This window comes from Dendropsophus ebraccatus, chromosome 13 (assembly GCF_027789765.1).
Source record: "Dendropsophus ebraccatus isolate aDenEbr1 chromosome 13, aDenEbr1.pat, whole genome shotgun sequence".
NCBI classification, from domain to species: Eukaryota; Metazoa; Chordata; class Amphibia; order Anura; family Hylidae; genus Dendropsophus; species Dendropsophus ebraccatus.
The window spans coordinates 64,310,096-64,330,167 of NC_091466.1; the positions used below are offsets into that span (position 1 = coordinate 64,310,096).

Below are 20,072 nucleotides of genomic sequence, written 5' to 3' on the forward strand. Positions count from 1 at the left end.
TGTCACCTGTACCCACAGCCTGGCAGTGTAACCCCCTGTATGGTGATATGTCACCTGTACCCACAGCCTGGCAGTGTAACCCCCTGTATGGTGATATGTACCCGCAGCCTGGCAGTGTAACCTCCTGTATGGTGATATGTACCCGCAGCCTGGCAGTGTAACCTCCTGTATGGTGATATGTCACCTCTACCCGCAGCCTGGCAGTGTAACCCCCGGTATAGTGATATATACCCTGTACCCACAGCCTGGCAGTGTAACCCCCTGTATGGTGATATGTACCCTGTACCCGCAGCCTGGCAGTGTAACCCCCTGTATGGTACTATGCCCCCTGTACCCGCAGCCTGGCAGTGTAACCTCCTGTATGGTGATATGTACCCGCAGCCTGGCAGTGTAACCTCCTGTATGGTGATATGTACCCGCAGCCTGGCAGTGTAACCCCCTGTATGGTGATATGTCACCTGTACCCGCAGCCTGGCAGTGTAACCTCCTGTATGGTGATATGTACCCGCAGCCTGGCAGTGTAACCTCCTGTATGGTGATATGTACCCGCAGCCTGGCAGTGTAACCCCCTGTATAGTGATATGTCCCCATTACCCGCAGCCTGGCAGTGTAACCCCCTGTATAGTGATATGTCCCCATTACCCGCAGCCTGGCAGTGTAACCCCCTGTATGGTGATATGTCACCTGTACCTGCAGCCTGGCAGTGTAACCTCCTGTATAGTGATATGTACCCGCAGCCTGGCAGTGTAACCCCCTGCATAGTGATATGTCCCCATTACCCGCAGCCTGGCAGTGTAACCCCCTGTATAGTGATATGTACCCGCAGCCTGGCAGTGTAACCCCCTGTATAGTGATATGTACCCGCAGCCTGGCAGTGTAACCCCCTGTATGGTGATATGTACCCGCAGCCTGGCAGTGTAACCCCCTGTATGGTGATATGTACCCGCAGCCTGGCAGTGTAACCCCCTGTATAGTGATATGTCCCCGCAGCCTGGCAGTGTAACCTCCTGTATAGTGATATGTACCCGCAGCCTGGCAGTGTAACCCCCTGTATGGTGATATGTACCCGCAGCCTCGCAGTGTAACCCCCTGTATAGTGATATGTACCCGCAGCCTGGCAGTGTAACCCCCTGTATGGTGATATGTACCCAGTACCCGCAGCCTGGCAGTGTAACCTCCTGTATAGTGATATGTCCCCTGTACCCGCAGCCTGGCAGTGTAACCCCCTGTATAGTGATATGTACCCGCAGCCTGGCAGTGTAACCCCCTGTATAGTGATATGTACCCGCAGCCTGGCAGTGTAACCCCCTGTATGGTGATATGTACCCAGTACCCGCAGCCTGGCAGTGTAACCTCCTGTATAGTGATATGTCCCCTGTACCCGCAGCCTGGCAGTGTAACCTCCTGTATAGTGATATGTACCCGCAGCCTGGCAGTGTAACCCCCTGTATGGTGATATGTACCCGCAGCCTGGCAGTGTAACCCCCTGTATGGTGATATGTCCCCTGTACCCGCAGCCTGGCAGTGTAACCCCCTGTATGGTGATATGTCCCCATTACCCGCAGCCTGGCAGTGTAACCCTCTGTATGGTGATAGGTACCCGCAGCCTGGCAGTGTAACCCCCTGTATAGTGATATGTACCCGCAGCCTGGCAGTGTAACCCCCTGTATAGTGATATGTACCCGCAGCCTGGCAGTGTAACCCCCTGCATAGTGATATGTCCCCATTACCCGCAGCCTGGCAGTGTAACCCCCTGTATGGTGATATGTTCCCGCAGCCTGGCAGTGTAACCCCCTGTATGGTGATATGTACCCGCAGCCTGGCAGTGTAACCCCCTGTATGGTACTATGCCCCCATTACCCGCAGCCTGGCAGTGTAACCCTCTGTATGGTGATATGTCCCCGCAGCCTGGCAGTGTAACCCCCTGTATGGTGATATGTCCCCATTACCCGCAGCCTGGCAGTGTAACCTCCTGTATGGTGATATGTACCCGCAGCCTGGCAGTGTAACCTCCTGTATAGTGATATGTCCCCTGTACCTGCAGCCTGGCAGTGTAACCCTCTGTATGGTGATATGTACCCGCAGCCTGGCAGTGTAACCCCCTGTATAGTGATATGTCCCCATTACCCGCAGCCTGGCAGTGTAACCCCCTGTATAGTGATATGTCCCCATTACCCGCAGCCTGGCAGTGTAACCCCCTGTATGGTGATATGTACCCGCAGCCTGGCAGTGTAACCTCCTGTATAGTGATATGTCCCCATTACCCGCAGCCTGGCAGTGTAACCCCCTGTATAGTGATATGTACCCGCAGCCTGGCAGTGTAACCCCCTGTATAGTGATATGTACCCGCAGCCTGGCAGTGTAACCCCCTGTATAGTGATATGTACCCGCAGCCTGGCAGTGTAACCCCCTGTATAGTGATATGTACCCGCAGCCTGGCAGTGTAACCCCCTGTATAGTGATATGTACCCGCAGCCTTGCAGTGTAACCCCCTGTATAGTGATATGTACCCGCAGCCTGGCAGTGTAACCTCCTGTATAGTGATATGTACCCGCAGCCTGGCAGTGTAACCTCCTGTATAGTGATATGTACCCGCAGCCTGGCAGTGTAACCTCCTGTATAGTGATATGTCCCCTGTACCCGCAGCCTGGCAGTGTAACCCCCTGTATGGTGATATGTACCCGCAGCCTGGCAGTGTAACCTCCTGTATAGTGATATGTACCCGCAGCCTGGCAGTGTAACCTCCTGTATAGTGATATGTCCCCATTAACCGCAGCCTGGCAGTGTAACCTCCTGTATAGTGATATGTACCCGCAGCCTGGCAGTGTAACCTCCTGTATGGTGATATGTACCCGCAGCCTGGCAGTGTAACCCCCTGTATGGTGATATGTCACCTGTACCCGCAGCCTGGCAGTGTAACCTCCTGTATGGTGATATGTACCCGCAGCCTGGCAGTGTAACCCCCTGTATAGTGATATGTACCCGCAGCCTGGCAGTGTAACCCCCTGTATAGTGATATGTACCCGCAGCCTGGCAGTGTAACCCCCTGTATAGTGATATGTACCCGCAGCCTGGCAGTGTAACCCCCTGTATAGTGATATGTACCCGCAGCCTGGCAGTGTAACCCCCTGTATGGTGATATGTACCCAGTACCCGCAGCCTGGCAGTGTAACCTCCTGTATAGTGATATGTCCCCTGTACCTGCAGCCTGGCAGTGTAACCTCCTGTATAGTGATATGTACCCGCAGCCTGGCAGTGTAACCCCCTGTATGGTGATATATACCCGCAGCCTGGCAGTGTAACCTCCTGTATAGTGATATGTACCCGCAGCCTGGCAGTGTAACCTCCTGTATAGTGATATGTACCCGCAGCCTGGCAGTGTAACCTCCTGTATAGTGATATGAACCCGCAGCCTGGCAGTGTAACCTCCTGTATGGTGATATGTACCCGCAGCCTGGCAGTGTAACCCCCTGTATGGTGATATGTCACCTGTACCCGCAGCCTGGCAGTGTAACCTCCTGTATGGTGATATGTACCCGCAGCCTGGCAGTGTAACCCCCTGTATGGTGATATGTACCCAGTACCCGCAGCCTGGCAGTGTAACCTCCTGTATAGTGATATGTCCCCTGTACCTGCAGCCTGGCAGTGTAACCCCCTGTATAGTGATATGTACCCGCAGCCTGGCAGTGTAACCCCCTGTATGGTGATATGTACCCAGTACCCGCAGCCTGGCAGTGTAACCCCCTGTATGGTGATATGTACCCGCAGCCTGGCAGTGTAACCCCCTGTATGGTGATATGTACCCGCAGCCTGGCAGTGTAACCTCCTGTATAGTGATATGTCCCCATTACCCGCAGCCTGGCAGTGTAACCCCCTGTATGGTGATATGTACCCGCAGCCTGGCAGTGTAACCCCCTGTATGGTGATATGTACCCGCAGCCTGGCAGTGTAACCCCCTGTATAGTGATATGTACCCTGTACCCGCAGCCTGGCAGTGTAACCTCCTGTATGGTGATATGTCACCTGTACCCGCAGCCTGGCAGTGTAACCTCCTGTATGGTGATATGTCACCTGTACCCGCAGCCTGGCAGTGTAACCTCCTGTATGGTGATATGTACCCGCAGCCTGGCAGTGTAACCTCCTGTATGGTGATATGTACCCGCAGCCTGGCAGTGTAACCTCCTGTATGGTGATATGTACCCGCAGCCTGGCAGTGTAACCTCCTGTATGGTGATATGTCACCTGTACCCGCAGCCTGGCAGTGTAACCTCCTGTATGGTGATATGTACCCGCAGCCTGGCAGTGTAACCCCCTGTATGGTGATATGTCCCCGCAGCCTGGCAGTGTAACCCCCTGTATGGTGATATGTCCCCATTACCCGCAGCCTGGCAGTGTAACCTCCTGTATGGTGATATGTACCCGCAGCCTGGCAATGTAACCTCCTGTATGGTGATATGTACCCGCAACCTGGCAGTGTAACCTCCTGTATGGTGATATGTACCCGCAGCCTGGCAGTGTAACCTCCTGTATGGTGATATGTACCCGCAGCCTGGCAGTGTAACCTCCTGTATGGTGATATGTACCCGCAGCCTGGCAGTGTAACCTCCTGTATGGTGATATGTACCCGCAGCCTGGCAGTGTAACCTCCTGTATGGTGATATGTCCCCTGTACCCGCAGCCTGGCAGTGTAACCTCCTGTATAGTGATATGTACCCGCAGCCTGGCAGTGTAACCTCCTGTATGGTGATATGTCCCCGCAGCCTGGCAGTGTAACCTCCTGTATAGTGATATGTACCCGCAGCCTGGCAGTGTAACCTCCTGTATAGTGATATGTACCCGCAGCCTGGCAGTGTAACCCCCTGTATGGTGATATGTACCCAGTACCCGCAGCCTGGCAGTGTAACCCCCTGTATGGTGATATGTACCCGCAGCCTGGCAGTGTAACCACCTGTATGGTGATATGTACCCGCAGCCTGGCAGTGTAACCTCCTGTATAGTGATATGTCTCCATTACCCGCAGCCTGGCAGTGTAACCCCCTGTATGGTGATATGTACCCGCAGCCTGGCAGTGTAACCCCCTGTATGGTGATATGTACCCGCAGCCTGGCAGTGTAACCCCCTGTATAGTGATATGTACCCTGTACCCGCAGCCTGGCAGTGTAACCTCCTGTATGGTGATATGTACGGGCAGCCTGGCAGTGTAACCTCCTGTATGGTGATATGTCACCTGTACCCGCAGCCTGGCAGTGTAACCTCCTGTATGGTGATATGTACCCGCAGCCTGGCAGTGTAACCTCCTGTATGGTGATATGTACCCGCAGCCTGGCAGTGTAACCTCCTGTATGGTGATATGTACCCGCAGCCTGGCAGTGTAACCTCCTGTATGGTGATATGTACCCGCAGCCTGGCAGTGTAACCTCCTGTATGGTGATATGTCACCTGTACCCGCAGCCTGGCAGTGTAACCTCCTGTATGGTGATATGTACCCGCAGCCTGGCAGTGTAACCCCCTGTATGGTGATATGTCCCCGCAGCCTGGCAGTGTAACCCCCTGTATGGTGATATGTCCCCATTACCCGCAGCCTGGCAGTGTAACCTCCTGTATGGTGATATGTACCCGCAGCCTGGCAATGTAACCTCCTGTATGGTGATATGTACCCGCAACCTGGCAGTGTAACCTCCTGTATGGTGATATGTACCCGCAGCCTGGCAGTGTAACCTCCTGTATGGTGATATGTACCCGCAGCCTGGCAGTGTAACCTCCTGTATGGTGATATGTACCCGCAGCCTGGCAGTGTAACCTCCTGTATGGTGATATGTACCCGCAGCCTGGCAGTGTAACCTCCTGTATGGTGATATGTCCCCTGTACCCGCAGCCTGGCAGTGTAACCTCCTGTATAGTGATATGTACCCGCAGCCTGGCAGTGTAACCTCCTGTATGGTGATATGTCCCCGCAGCCTGGCAGTGTAACCTCCTGTATAGTGATATGTACCCGCAGCCTGGCAGTGTAACCTCCTGTATAGTGATATGTACCCGCAGCCTGGCAGTGTAACCTCCTGTATGGTGATATGTACCCGCAGCCTGGCAGTGTAACCTCCTGTATGGTGATATGTACCCGCAGCCTGGCAGTGTAACCTCCTGTATGGTGATATGTACCCGCAGCCTGGCAGTGTAACCTCCTGTATGGTGATATGTACCTGCAGCCTGGCAGTGTAACCTCCTGTATGGTGATATGTACCCGCAGCCTGGCAGTGTAACCTCCTGTATAGTGATATGTACCCAGTACCCGCAGCCTGGCAGTGTAACCCCCTGTATAGTGATATGTACCCGCAGCCTGGCAGTGTAACCCCCTGTATGGTGATATGTCCCCGCAGCCTGGCAGTGTAACCCCCTGTATGGTGATATGTACCCACAGCCTGGCAGTGTAACCCCCTGTATAGTGATATGCCCCTTGTACCCGCAGCCTGGCAGTGTAACCCCCTGTATAGTGATATGTACCCGCAGCCTGGCAGTGTAACCCCGTGTATGGTGATATGTCCCCGCAGCCTGGCAGTGTAACCCCCTGTATGGTGATATGTCCCCATTACCCGCAGCCTGGCAGTGTAACCTCCTGTATGGTGATATGTCCCCGCAGCCTGGCAGTGTAACCCCCTGTATAGTGATATGTACCCGCAGCCTGGCAGTGTAACCTCCTGTATAGTGATATGTACCCGCAGCCTGGCAGTGTAACCTCCTGTATAGTGATATGTACCCAGTACCCGCAGCCTGGCAGTGTAACCCCCTGTATAGTGATATGTACCCGCAGCCTGGCAGTGTAACCCCCTGTATGGTGATATGTCCCCGCAGCCTGGCAGTGTAACCCCCTGTATGGTGATATGTCCCCGCAGCCTGGCAGTGTAACCCCCTGTATGGTGATATGTACCCACAGCCTGGCAGTGTAACCCCCTGTATAGTGATATGCCCCTTGTACCCGCAGCCTGGCAGTGTAACCCCCTGTATAGTGATATGTACCCGCAGCCTGGCAGTGTAACCCCGTGTATGGTGATATGTCCCCGCAGCCTGGCAGTGTAACCTCCTGTATGGTGATATGTCCCCTGTACCCGCAGCCTGGCAGTGTAACCTCCTGTATGGTGATATGTACCCGCAGCCTGGCAATGTAACCTCCTGTATGGTGATATGTACCCGCAGCCTGGCAGTGTAACCTCCTGTATGGTGATATGTACCCGCAGCCTGGCAGTGTAACCTCCTGTATGGTGATATGTACCCGCAGCCTGGCAGTGTAACCCCCTGTATAGTGATATGTACCCGCAGCCTGGCAGTGTAACCTCCTGTATGGTGATATGTCCCCTGTACCCGCAGCCTGGCAGTGTAACCTCCTGTATAGTGATATGTACCCGCAGCCTGGCAGTGTAACCTCCTGTATAGTGATATGTACCCGCAGCCTGGCAGTGTAACCCCCTGTATAGTGATATGTACCCGCAGCCTGGCAGTGTAACCTCCTGTATGGTGATATGTACCCGCAGCCTGGCAGTGTAACCCCCTGTATGGTGATATATACCCTGTACCCGCAGCCTGGCAGTGTAACCCCCTGTATGGTGATATGTCTCCTGTACCCGCAGCCTGGCAGTGTAACCTCCTGTTTAGTGATATGTACCCGCAGCCTGGCAGTGTAACCTCCTGTATAGTGATATGTACCCGCAGCCTGGCAGTGTAACCTCCTGTATAGTGATATGTACCCGCAGCCTGGCAGTGTAACCTCCTGTATAGTGATATGTACCCGCAGCCTGGCAGTGTAACCCCCTGTATAGTGATATGTACCCGCAGCCTGGCAGTGTAACCTCCTGTATGGTGATATGTCCCCTGTACCCGCAGCCTGGCAGTGTAACCCCCTGTATAGTGATATGTACCCGCAGCCTGGCAGTGTAACCTCCTGTATGGTGATATGTCTCCTGTACCCGCAGCCTGGCAGTGTAACCTCCTGTTTAGTGATATGTACCCGCAGCCTGGCAGTGTAACCCCCTGTATAGTGATATGTACCCGCAGCCTGGCAGTGTAACCTCCTGTATAGTGATATGTACCCGCAGCCTGGCAGTGTAACCTCCTGTATAGTGATATGTACCCGCAGCCTGGCAGTGTAACCCCCTGTATAGTGATATGTACCCGCAGCCTGGCAGTGTAACCTCCTGTATGGTGATATGTACCCGCAGCCTGGCAGTGTAACCCCCTGTATGGTGATATATACCCTGTACCCGCAGCCTGGCAGTGTAACCCCCTGTATGGTGATATGTCTCCTGTACCCGCAGCCTGGCAGTGTAACCTCCTGTTTAGTGATATGTACCCGCAGCCTGGCAGTGTAACCTCCTGTATAGTGATATGTACCCGCAGCCTGGCAGTGTAACCTCCTGTATAGTGATATGTACCCGCAGCCTGGCAGTGTAACCTCCTGTATAGTGATATGTACCCGCAGCCTGGCAGTGTAACCCCCTGTATAGTGATATGTACCCGCAGCCTGGCAGTGTAACCTCCTGTATGGTGATATGTCCCTGTACCCGCAGCCTGGCAGTGTAACCCCCTGTATAGTGATATGTACCCGCAGCCTGGCAGATGTAACCTCCTGTATGGTGATATGTCTCCTGTACCCCGCAGCCTGGCAGTGTAACCTCCTGTTTAGTGCTATGTACCCGCAGCCTGGCAGTGTAACCTCCCTGTATAGTGATATGTACCGCAGCCTGGCAGTGTAACCTCCCTGTATGTGATATGTACCCGCAGCCTGGCAGTGTAACCTCCCTGTATGGTGATATGTACCCGCAGCCTGGCAGTGTAACCTCCTGTATGGTGATATGTCCCCTGTACCGCAGCCTGGCAGTGTAACCTCCTGTATAGTGATATGTACCCGCAGCCTGGCAGTGTAACCCCTGTATAGTGATATGTACCCGCAGCCTGGCAGTGTAACTCCTGTATAGTGATATGTACCCGCAGCCTGGCAGTGTAACCTCCTGTATAGTGATATGTACCCGAGCCTGGCAGTGTAACATCCTGTATGGTGATATGTCACCTGTACCCAAGCCTGGCAGTGTAACCCCCTGTATGGTGATATGTACCCGCAGCCTGGCAGTGTAACCTCCTGTATGGTGATATGTACCCGCAGCCTGGCAGTGTAACCTCCTGTAGTGATATGTACCCGCAGCCTGGCAGTGTAACCTCCTGTATGGTGATATGTACCCGCAGCCTGGCAGTGTAACCTCCTGTATAGTGATATGTCCCCGCAGCCTGGCAGTGTAACCTCCTGTATGATGATATGTACCCGCAGCCTGGCAGTGTGACCCCCTGTATGGTGATATGTACCCGCAGCCTGGCAGTGTAACCCCCTGTATAGTGATATGTACCCGCAGCCTGGCAGTGTAACCTCCTGTATGGTGATATGTACCCGCAGCCTGGCAGTGTAACCCCCTGTATGGTGATATGTACCCGCAGCCTGGCAGAGTAACCCCCTGTATGGTGATATGTCTCCTGTACCCGCAGCCTGGCAGTGTAACCTCCTGTATGGTGATATGTACCCGCAGCCTGGCAGTGTAACCTCCTGTATGGTGATATGTACCCGCAGCCTGGCAGTGTAACCCCCTGTATAGTGATATGTACCCGCAGCCTGGCAGTGTAACCCCCTGTATAGTGATATGTACCCGCAGCCTGGCAGTGTAACCCCCTGTATGGTGATATGTCCCCGCAGCCTGGCAGTGTAACCTCCTGTATAGTGATATGTACCCGCAGCCTGGCAGTGTAACCTGTATAGTGATATGTACCCGCAGCCTGGCAGTGTAACCCCCTGTATAGTGATATGTACCCGCAGCCTGGCAGTGTAACCTCCTGTATGGTGATATGTCCCCTGTACCCGCAGCCTGGCAGTGTAACCCCCTGTATAGTGATATGTACCCGCAGCCTGGCAGTGTAACCTCCTGTATGGTGATATATACCCTGTACCCGCAGCCTGGCAGTGTAACCCCCTGTATGGTGATATGTCTCCTGTACCCGCAGCCTGGCAGTGTAACCTCCTGTTTAGTGATATGTACCCGCAGCCTGGCAGTGTAACCTCCTGTATAGTGATATGTACCCGCAGCCTGGCAGTGTAACCTCCTGTATAGTGATATGTACCCGCAGCCTGGCAGTGTAACCTCCTGTATAGTGATATGTACCCGCAGCCTGGCAGTGTAACCCCCTGTATAGTGATATGTACCCGCAGCCTGGCAGTGTAACCTCCTGTATGGTGATATGTACCCGCAGCCTGGCAGTGTAACCCCCTGTATGGTGATATATACCCTGTACCCGCAGCCTGGCAGTGTAACCCCCTGTATGGTGATATGTCTCCTGTACCCGCAGCCTGGCAGTGTAACCTCCTGTATAGTGATATGTACCCGCAGCCTGGCAGTGTAACCTCCTGTATAGTGATATGTACCCGCAGCCTGGCAGTGTAACCTCCTGTATAGTGATATGTACCCGCAGCCTGGCAGTGTAACCTCCTGTATAGTGATATGTACCCGCAGCCTGGCAGTGTAACCTCCTGTATGGTGATATGTCACCTGTACCCACAGCCTGGCAGTGTAACCCCCTGTATGGTGATATGTACCCGCAGCCTGGCAGTGTAACCTCCTGTATGGTGATATGTACCCGCAGCCTGGCAGTGTAACCTCCTGTATAGTGATATGTACCCGCAGCCTGGCAGTGTAACCCCCTGTATGGTGATATGTACCCGCAGCCTGGCAGTGTAACCTCCTGTATGGTGATATGTACCCGCAGCCTGGCAGTGTAACCTCCTGTATGGTGATATGTACCCGCAGCCTGGCAGTGTAACCTCCTGTATGGTGATATGTACCCGCAGCCTGGCAGTGTAACCCCCTGTATAGTGATATGTACCCGCAGCCTGGCAGTGTAACCCCCTGTATAGTGATATGTACCCGCAGCCTGGCAGTGTAACCCCCTGTATGGTGATATGTCCCCGCAGCCTGGCAGTGTAACCTCCTGTATAGTGATATGTACCCGCAGCCTGGCAGTGTAACCTGTATAGTGATATGTACCCGCAGCCTGGCAGTGTAACCCCCTGTATAGTGATATGTACCCGCTGCCTGGCAGTGTAACCTCCTGTATGGTGATATGTCCCCTGTACCCGCAGCCTGGCAGTGTAACCCCCTGTATAGTGATATGTACCCGCAGCCTGGCAGTGTAACCTCCTGTATGGTGATATGTACCCGCAGCCTGGCAGTGTAACCCCCTGTATGGTGATATATACCCTGTACCCGCAGCCTGGCAGTGTAACCCCCTGTATGGTGATATGTCTCCTGTACCCGCAGCCTGGCAGTGTAACCTCCTGTTTAGTGATATGTACCCGCAGCCTGGCAGTGTAACCTCCTGTATAGTGATATGTACCCGCAGCCTGGCAGTGTAACCTCCTGTATAGTGATATGTACCCGCAGCCTGGCAGTGTAACCTCCTGTATAGTGATATGTACCCGCAGCCTGGCAGTGTAACCCCCTGTATAGTGATATGTACCCGCAGCCTGGCAGTGTAACCTCCTGTATGGTGATATGTACCCGCAGCCTGGCAGTGTAACCCCCTGTATGGTTATATATACCCTGTACCCGCAGCCTGGCAGTGTAACCCCCTGTATGGTGATATGTCTCCTGTACCCGCAGCCTGGCAGTGTAACCTCCTGTTTAGTGATATGTACCCGCAGCCTGGCAGTGTAACCTCCTGTATAGTGATATGTACCCGCAGCCTGGCAGTGTAACCTCCTGTATAGTGATATGTACCCGCAGCCTGGCAGTGTAACCTCCTGTATGGTGATATGTCCCCGCAGCCTGGCAGTGTAACCCCCTGTATGGTTGATATGTACCCTGTACCCGCAGCCTGGCAGTGTAACCCCCTGTATGGTGATATGTACCCGCAGCCTGGCAGTGTAACCTCCTGTATGGTGATATGTACCCGCAGCCTGGCAGTGTAACCCCCTTGTATAGTGATATGTACCCGCAGCCTTGGCAGTGTAACCCTCCTGTATGTTGATATGTACCCGCAGCCTGGCAGTGTAACCTCTGTATGGTGATATGTCCCCGCAGCCTGGCAGTGTAACCTCCTGTATGAGTGATATGTACCCGCAGCCTGGCAGTGTGAACCCCTGTATGGTGATATGTACCCGCAGCCTGGCAGTGTAACCCCCTGTATAGTGATATGTACCGCAGCCTGGCAGTGTAACCTCCTGTATGGTGATATGTACCCGCAGCCTCGGCAGTGTAACCACCTGGTATAGTGATATGTACCCGCAGCCCTGGCAGTGTAACTCCTGTATGGTGATATGTCTCCTGTACCCGCAGCCTGGCAGTGTAACCTCCTGTATGGTGATATGTACCCGCAGCCTGGCAGTGTAACCTCCTGTATGGTATATGTACCCGCAGCCTGGCAGTGTAACCCCCTGTATAGTGATATGTACCCGCAGCCTGGCAGTGTAACCCCCTGTATAGTGATATGTACCCGCAGCCTGGCAGTGTAACCCCCTGTATGGTGATATGTACCCCGCAGCCTGGCAGTGTAACCTCCTGTAGAGTGATATGTACCCGCAGCCTGGCAGTGTAACCTGTATAGTGATATTACCCGCAGCCTGGCAGTGTAACCCCCTGTATAGTGATATGTACCCTCAGCCTGGCAGTGTAACCTCCTGTATGGTGATATGTCCCCTGTACCCGCAGCCTGGCAGTGTAACCCCCTGTATAGTGATATGTACCCGCAGCCTGGCAGTGTAACCTCCTGTATGGTGATATGTACCCGCAGCCTGGCAGTGTAACCCCCTGTATGGTGATATAGTCCCTGTACCCGCAGCCTGGCAGTGTAACCCCCTGTATGGTGATATGTCTCCTGTACCCGCAGCCTGGCAGTGTAACCTCCTGTATAGTGATATGTACCCGCAGCCTGGCAGTGTAACCTCCTGTATAGTGATATGTACCCGCAGCCTGGCAGTGTAACCTCCTGTATAGTGATATGTACCCGCAGCCTGGCAGTGTAACCTCCTGTATAGTGATATGTACCCGCAGCCTGGCAGTGTAACCCCCTGTATAGTGATATGTACCCGCAGCCTGGCAGTGTAACCTCCTGTATGGTGATATGTACCCGCAGCCTGGCAGTGTAACCCCCTGTATGGTGATATATACCCTGTACCCGCAGCCTGGCAGTGTAACCCCCTGTATGGTGATATGTCTCCTGTACCCGCAGCCTGGCAGTGTAACCTCCTGTTTAGTGATATGTACCCGCAGCCTGGCAGTTGTAACCTCCTGTATAGTGATATGTACCCGCAGCCTGGCAGTGTAACCTCCTGTATAGTGATATGTACCCGCCAGCCTGGCAGTGTAACCTCCTGTATAGTGATATGTACCCGCAGCCTGGCAGTGTAACCCCCTGTATAGTGATATGTACCCGCAGCCTGGCAGTGTAACCTCCTGTATGGTGATATGTCCCCTGTACCCGCAGCCTGGCAGTGTAACCCCCTGTATAGTGATATGTACCCGCAGCCTGGCAGTGTAACCTCCTGTATGGTGATATGTCTCCTGTACCCGCAGCCTGGCAGTGTAACCTCCTGTTTAGTGATATGTACCCGCAGCCTGGCAGTGTAACCCCCTGTATAGTGATATGTACCCGCAGCCTGGCAGTGTAACCTCCTGTATAGTGATATGTACCCGCAGCCTGGCAGTGTAACCTCCTGTATAGTGATATGTACCCGCAGCCTGGCAGTGTAACCTCCTGTATAGTGATATGTACCCGCAGCCTGGCAGTGTAACCTCCTGTATAGTGATATGTACCCGCAGCCTGGCAGTGTAACCTCCTGTATGGTGATATGTCACCTGTACCCACAGCCTGGCAGTGTAACCCCCTGTATGGTGATATGTACCCGCAGCCTGGCAGTGTAACCTCCTGTATGGTGATATGTACCCGCAGCCTGGCAGTGTAACCTCCTGTATAGTGATATGTACCCGCAGCCTGGCAGTGTAACCCCCTGTATGGTGATATGTACCCGCAGCCTGGCAGTGTAACCTCCTGTATAGTGATATGTACCCGCAGCCTGGCAGTGTAACCTCCTGTATGGTGATATGTCCCCTGTACCCGCAGCCTGGCAGTGTAACCCCCTGTATAGTGATATGTACCCACAGCCTGGCAGTGTAACCCCCTGTATAGTGATATGTACCCACAGCCTGGCAGTGTAACCCCCTGTATAGTGATATGTACCCGCAGCCTGGCAGTGTAACCTCCTGTATAGTGATATGTACCCGCAGCCTGGCAGTGTAACCCCCTGTATGGTGATATGTACCCGCAGCCTGGCAGTGTAACCTCCTGTATAGTGATATGTACCCGCAGCCTGGCAGTGTAACCTCCTGTAGGTGATATGTCCCTGTACCCGCAGCCTGGCAGTGTAACCCCCTGTATAGGTGATATGTACCCGCAGCCTGGCAGTGTAACCCCCTGTATAGTGATATGTACCCGCAGCCTGGCAGTGTAACCTCCTGTATAGGTGATATGTACCCGCAGCCTGGCAGTGTAACCCCCTGTATAGGTGATATGTACCCGCAGCCTGGCAGTGTAACCTCCTGTATGGTGATATGTACCCGCAGCCTGGCAGTGTAACCTCCTGTATGAGTGATATGTACCCGCAGCCTGGCAGTGTAACCTCCTGTATAGTGATATGTACCCGCAGCCTAGCAGTGTAACCTCCTGTATAGTGATATGTACCCGCAGCCTGGCAGTGTAACCCTCCTGTATAGTGATATGTACTCGCAGCCTGGCAGTGTAACCCCCTGTATGGTGATATGTACCCGCAGCCTGGCAGTGTAACCTCCTGTATGGTGATATGTACCCGCAGCCTGGCAGTGTAACCCCCTGTATAGTGATATGTACCCGCAGCCTGGCAGTGTAACCTCCTGTATGGTGATATGTACCCGCAGCCTGGCAGTGTAACCTCCTGTATGGTGATATGTACCCAGTACCCGCAGCCTGGCAGTGTGACCTCCTGTATGGTGATATGTACCCAGTACCCGCAGCCTGGCAGTGTAACCCCCTGTATAGTGATATGTACCCGCAGCCTGGCAGTGTAACCCCCTGTATAGTGATATGTACCCGCAGCCTGGCAGTGTAACCTCCTGTATGGTGATATGTACCCGCAGCCTGGCAGTGTAACCCCCTGTATAGTGATATGTACCCGCAGCCTGGCAGTGTAACCCCCTGTATAGTGATATGTACCCGCAGCCTGGCAGTGTAACCCCCTGTATGGTGATATGTCCCCGCAGCCTGGCAGTGTAACCTCCTGTATAGTGATATGTACCCGCAGCCTGGCAGTGTAACCTGTATAGTGATATGTACCCGCAGCCTGGCAGTGTAACCCCCTGTATAGTGATATGTACCCGCAGCCTGGCAGTGTAACCTCCTGTATGGTGATATGTCCCCTGTACCCGCAGCCTGGCAGTGTAACCCCCTGTATAGTGATATGTACCCGCAGCCTGGCAGTGTAACCTCCTGTATGGTGATATGTACCCGCAGCCTGGCAGTGTAACCCCCTGTATGGTGATATATACCCTGTACCCGCAGCCTGGCAGTGTAACCCCCTGTATGGTGATATGTCTCCTGTACCCGCAGCCTGGCAGTGTAACCTCCTGTTTAGTGATATGTACCCGCAGCCTGGCAGTGTAACCTCCTGTATAGTGATATGTACCCGCAGCCTGGCAGTGTAACCTCCTGTATAGTGATATGTACCCGCAGCCTGGCAGTGTAACCTCCTGTATAGTGATATGTACCCGCAGCCTGGCAGTGTAACCCCCTGTATAGTGATATGTACCCGCAGCCTGGCAGTGTAACCTCCTGTATGGTGATATGTCCCCTGTACCCGCAGCCTGGCAGTGTAACCCCCTGTATAGTGATATGTACCCGCAGCCTGGCAGTGTAACCTCCTGTATGGTGATATGTCTCCTGTACCCGCAGCCTGGCAGTGTAACCCCCTGTATAGTGATATGTACCCGCAGCCTGGCAGTGTAACCTCCTGTATAGTGATATGTACCCGCAGCCTGGCAGTGTAACCTCCTGTATAGTGATATGTACCCGCAGCCTGGCAGTGTAACCTCCTGTATAGTGATATGTACCCGCAGCCTGGCAGTGTAACCTCCTGTATAGTGATATGTACCCGCAGCCTGGCAGTGTAACCTCCTGTATGGTGATATGTCACCTGTACCCACAGCCTGGCAGTGTAACCCCCTGTATGGTGATATGTACCCGCAGCCTGGCAGTGTAACCTCCTGTATGGTGATATGTACCCGCAGCCTGGCAGTGTAACCTCCTGTATAGTGATATGTACCCGCAGCCTGGCAGTGTAACCCCCTGTATGGTGATATGTACCCGCAGCCTGGCAGTGTAACCTCCTGTATAGTGATATGTACCCGCAGCCTGGCAGTGTAACCTCCTGTATGGTGATATGTCCCCTGTACCCGCAGCCTGGCAGTGTAACCCCCTGTATAGTGATATGTACCCACAGCCTGGCAGTGTAACCCCCTGTATAGTGATATGTACCCACAGCCTGGCAGTGTAACCCCCTGTATAGTGATATGTACCCGCAGCCTGGCAGTGTAACCTCCTGTATAGTGATATGTACCCGCAGCCTGGCAGTGTAACCCCCTGTATGGTGATATGTACCCGCAGCCTGGCAGTGTAACCTCCTGTATAGTGATATGTACCCGCAGCCTGGCAGTGTAACCTCCTGTATGGTGATATGTCCCCTGTACCCGCAGCCTGGCAGTGTAACCCCCTGTATAGTGATATGTACCCACAGCCTGGCAGTGTAACCCCCTGTATAGTGATATGTACCCACAGCCTGGCAGTGTAACCTCCTGTATGGTGATATGTACCCGCAGCCTGGCAGTGTAACCCCCTGTATGGTGATATGTACCCGCAGCCTGGCAGTGTAACCTCCTGTATGGTGATATGTACCAGCAGCCTGGCAGTGTAACCCCCTGTATAGTGATATGTACCCGCAGCCTGGCAGTGTAACCTCCTGTATAGTGATATGTACCCGCAGCCTAGCAGTGTAACCTCCTGTATAGTGATATGTACCCGCAGCCTGGCAGTGTAACCCCCTGTATAGTGATATGTACTCGCAGCCTGGCAGTGTAACCTCCTGTATAGTGATATGTACCCGCAGCCTGGCAGTGTAACCCCCTGTATGGTGATATGTACCCGCAGCCTGGCAGTGTAACCTCCTGTATAGTGATATGTACCCGCAGCCTGGCAGTGTAACCTCCTGTATGGTGATATGTCCCCTGTACCCGCAGCCTGGCAGTGTAACCCCCTGTATAGTGATATGTACCCGCAGCCTGGCAGTGTAACCCCCTGTATAGTGATATGTACCCACAGCCTGGCAGTGTAACCCCCTGTATAGTGATATGTACCCGCAGCCTGGCAGTGTAACCTCCTGTATAGTGATATGTACCCGCAGCCTGGCAGTGTAACCCCCTGTATGGTGATATGTACCCGCAGCCTGGCAGTGTAACCTCCTGTATAGTGATATGTACCCGCAGCCTGGCAGTGTAACCTCCTGTATGGTGATATGTCCCCTGTACCCGCAGCCTGGCAGTGTAACCCCCTGTATAGTGATATGTACCCACAGCCTGGCAGTGTAACCCCCTGTATAGTGATATGTCCCCGCAGCCTGGCAGTGTAACCTCCTGTATGGTGATATGTACCCGCAGCCTGGCAGTGTAACCCCCTGTATGGTGATATGTACCCGCAGCCTGGCAGTGTAACCCCCTGTATGGTGATATGTACCCGCAGCCTGGCAGTGTAACCTCCTGTATGGTGATATGTACCAGCAGCCTGGCAGTGTAACCCCCTGTATAGTGATATGTACCCGCAGCCTGGCAGTGTAACCTCCTGTATAGTGATATGTACCCGCAGCCTAGCAGTGTAACCTCCTGTATAGTGATATGTACCCGCAGCCTGGCAGTGTAACCCCCTGTATAGTGATATGTACTCGCAGCCTGGCAGTGTAACCCCCTGTATAGTGATATGTACCCGCAGCCTGGCAGTGTAACCTCCTGTATGGTGATATGTACCCGCAGCCTGGCAGTGTAACCCCCTGTATAGTGATATGTACCCACAGCCTGGCAGTGTAACCTCCTGTATGGTGATATGTCCCCTGTACCCGCAGCCTGGCAGTGTAACCCCCTGTATAGTGATATGTACCCGCAGCCTGGCAGTGTAACCTCCTGTATGGTGATATGTACCCGCAGCCTGGCAGTGTAACCCCCTGTATAGTGATATGTACCCGCAGCCTGGCAGTGTAACCCCCTGTATGGTGATATGTACCCGCAGCCTGGCAGTGTAACCTCCTGTATGGTGATATGTACCCAGTACCCGCAGCCTGGCAGTGTAACCTCCTGTATGGTGATATGTACCCGCAGCCTGGCAGTGTAACCTCCTGTATGGTGATATGTACCCAGTACCCGCAGCCTGGCAGTGTAACCCCCTGTATAGTGATATGTCCCCGCAGCCTGGCAGTGTAACCCCCTGTATGGTGATATGTACCCAGTACCCGCAGCCTGGCAGTGTAACCCCCTGTATAGTGATATGTCCCCGCAGCCTGGCAGTGTAACCCCCTGTATAGTGATATGTACCCGCAGCCTGGCAGTGTAACCCCCTGTATAGTGATATGTACCCGCAGCCTGGCAGTGTAACCTCCTGTATAGTGATATGTCCCCTGTACCCGCAGCCGCCTGTATTGCAGCTTCCCCCCCGCACACCCGGTCCCCTCCGCAGGCGGCAGCGCAGTCTCAGCACCGGGCACCGCCGCTCTCCGGGCACATGCAGCCTCTGTCCCCGCATTGTGCCGGGCTCCGGGGCCGATAGCCGCACAGACCTGAGGAGGCTCTTACCCGCGGGGCCAGGCCGGGCTCATGAGACCCCACACGGCGGAAGGATGCGGGGGCTGACGGGCTCCGGGCAGATGAGGGGAGACAGCGGCGCAGACAGGGCCCGTCCACCGGCCACCGCCAAGAGATCGCCGCCTGACGTCACGGTCATGTGACTGCGGTCGGCCGGAAAGGGAGGGGCCTGGGCCGGAAGTCGCTTAAAGGGAGACGCTGTCTCTTTATTAGACAGTCTGCTCGATCCTCAGCTCCAAAACTCATTGCTTTACCCTCATTTGTGCCCTGTGCCACCCACCTCCATGATACCACTGTACCTTTGTGGTAGTTACTGTACTATGATACTTCTATATTCTGCCTTTACCTTTGTGCACACATATAATACATCAGTACCTTTCCTACATGTCCATATTCCATTATACCCTGTGTGCCCATGTCCATCCCACCTCTATGTTTGTAGGCCTGGTCACATTCCCTAGAACAAGATCAAATACACATTTTCTGCCTGACTTCAGTCATGCTGACTTCTATACAAATGACTTTATTGTTTAAAGGTTTATTCTTTACTCCTACACCTAAATTTAAAGAGACACTGTCATGAAATATTACTTTTGACAAGTGATCAGGCATGTGAAAAGTTATTGATTAAAGTGGGTGTCACTGCCGAGACCAGCTGTGATCAGGAGATCTAGCCAGGGAGTGCAGCAGCGGGATCCAGTTCCTGCCAGCCACTTATTTTGTCTATGTAGACTTGTATGTGTACTTGTGTATCATTGTGTACACATATGTGTAGCATTGTTGGAATTGGATTTACGTACATATAGCCGGGAGTGGATGGCGCTGCTGCTGCCGCGCTCTCTCCCCTGATCACAGCGGGTCTTAGCAGTGAGCATTGTTAACAATTTCCTATACAGCCCATAATAGCTCACATAATAGGGCGCAGCTCTACCTATCTTCATTATTCTGCACACTTCGCTGTGCATCCGCAAATATATGGGACGTTACTTGCACTTAAAGGGGAACTCCGACAAAAAAAAATGTTTCTCATGTAGATTTGCTACTGCTCTGAACAGTTCCTGAGTTCAGTGATTGCTGTGTGCCGTTGGTCTATTTTTAATTGCCCCTGGTAGCCAGAATCCT

At 53.5% G+C, this 20,072-nt stretch overlaps 1 protein-coding gene across 4 annotated transcripts in view; it reads right to left on the bottom strand.

The window, feature by feature from the left end:
• Positions 1–19,006, bottom strand: part of DICER1 (dicer 1, ribonuclease III) — a 53,875-nt gene extending 34,869 nt beyond the window's left edge. For 3 of the 4 annotated variants that reach the window (XR_011359458.1, XM_069949284.1, XM_069949287.1), the window contains exon 1: positions 18,942–19,006. The gene's annotated coding sequence lies outside the window, so the exon portion shown is untranslated. The remainder of the gene's footprint in view (positions 1–18,941) is intronic. The other variant, XM_069949286.1, reaches the window with a different exon arrangement.
• Between the last annotated feature and the right edge of the window lie 1,066 nt (positions 19,007–20,072).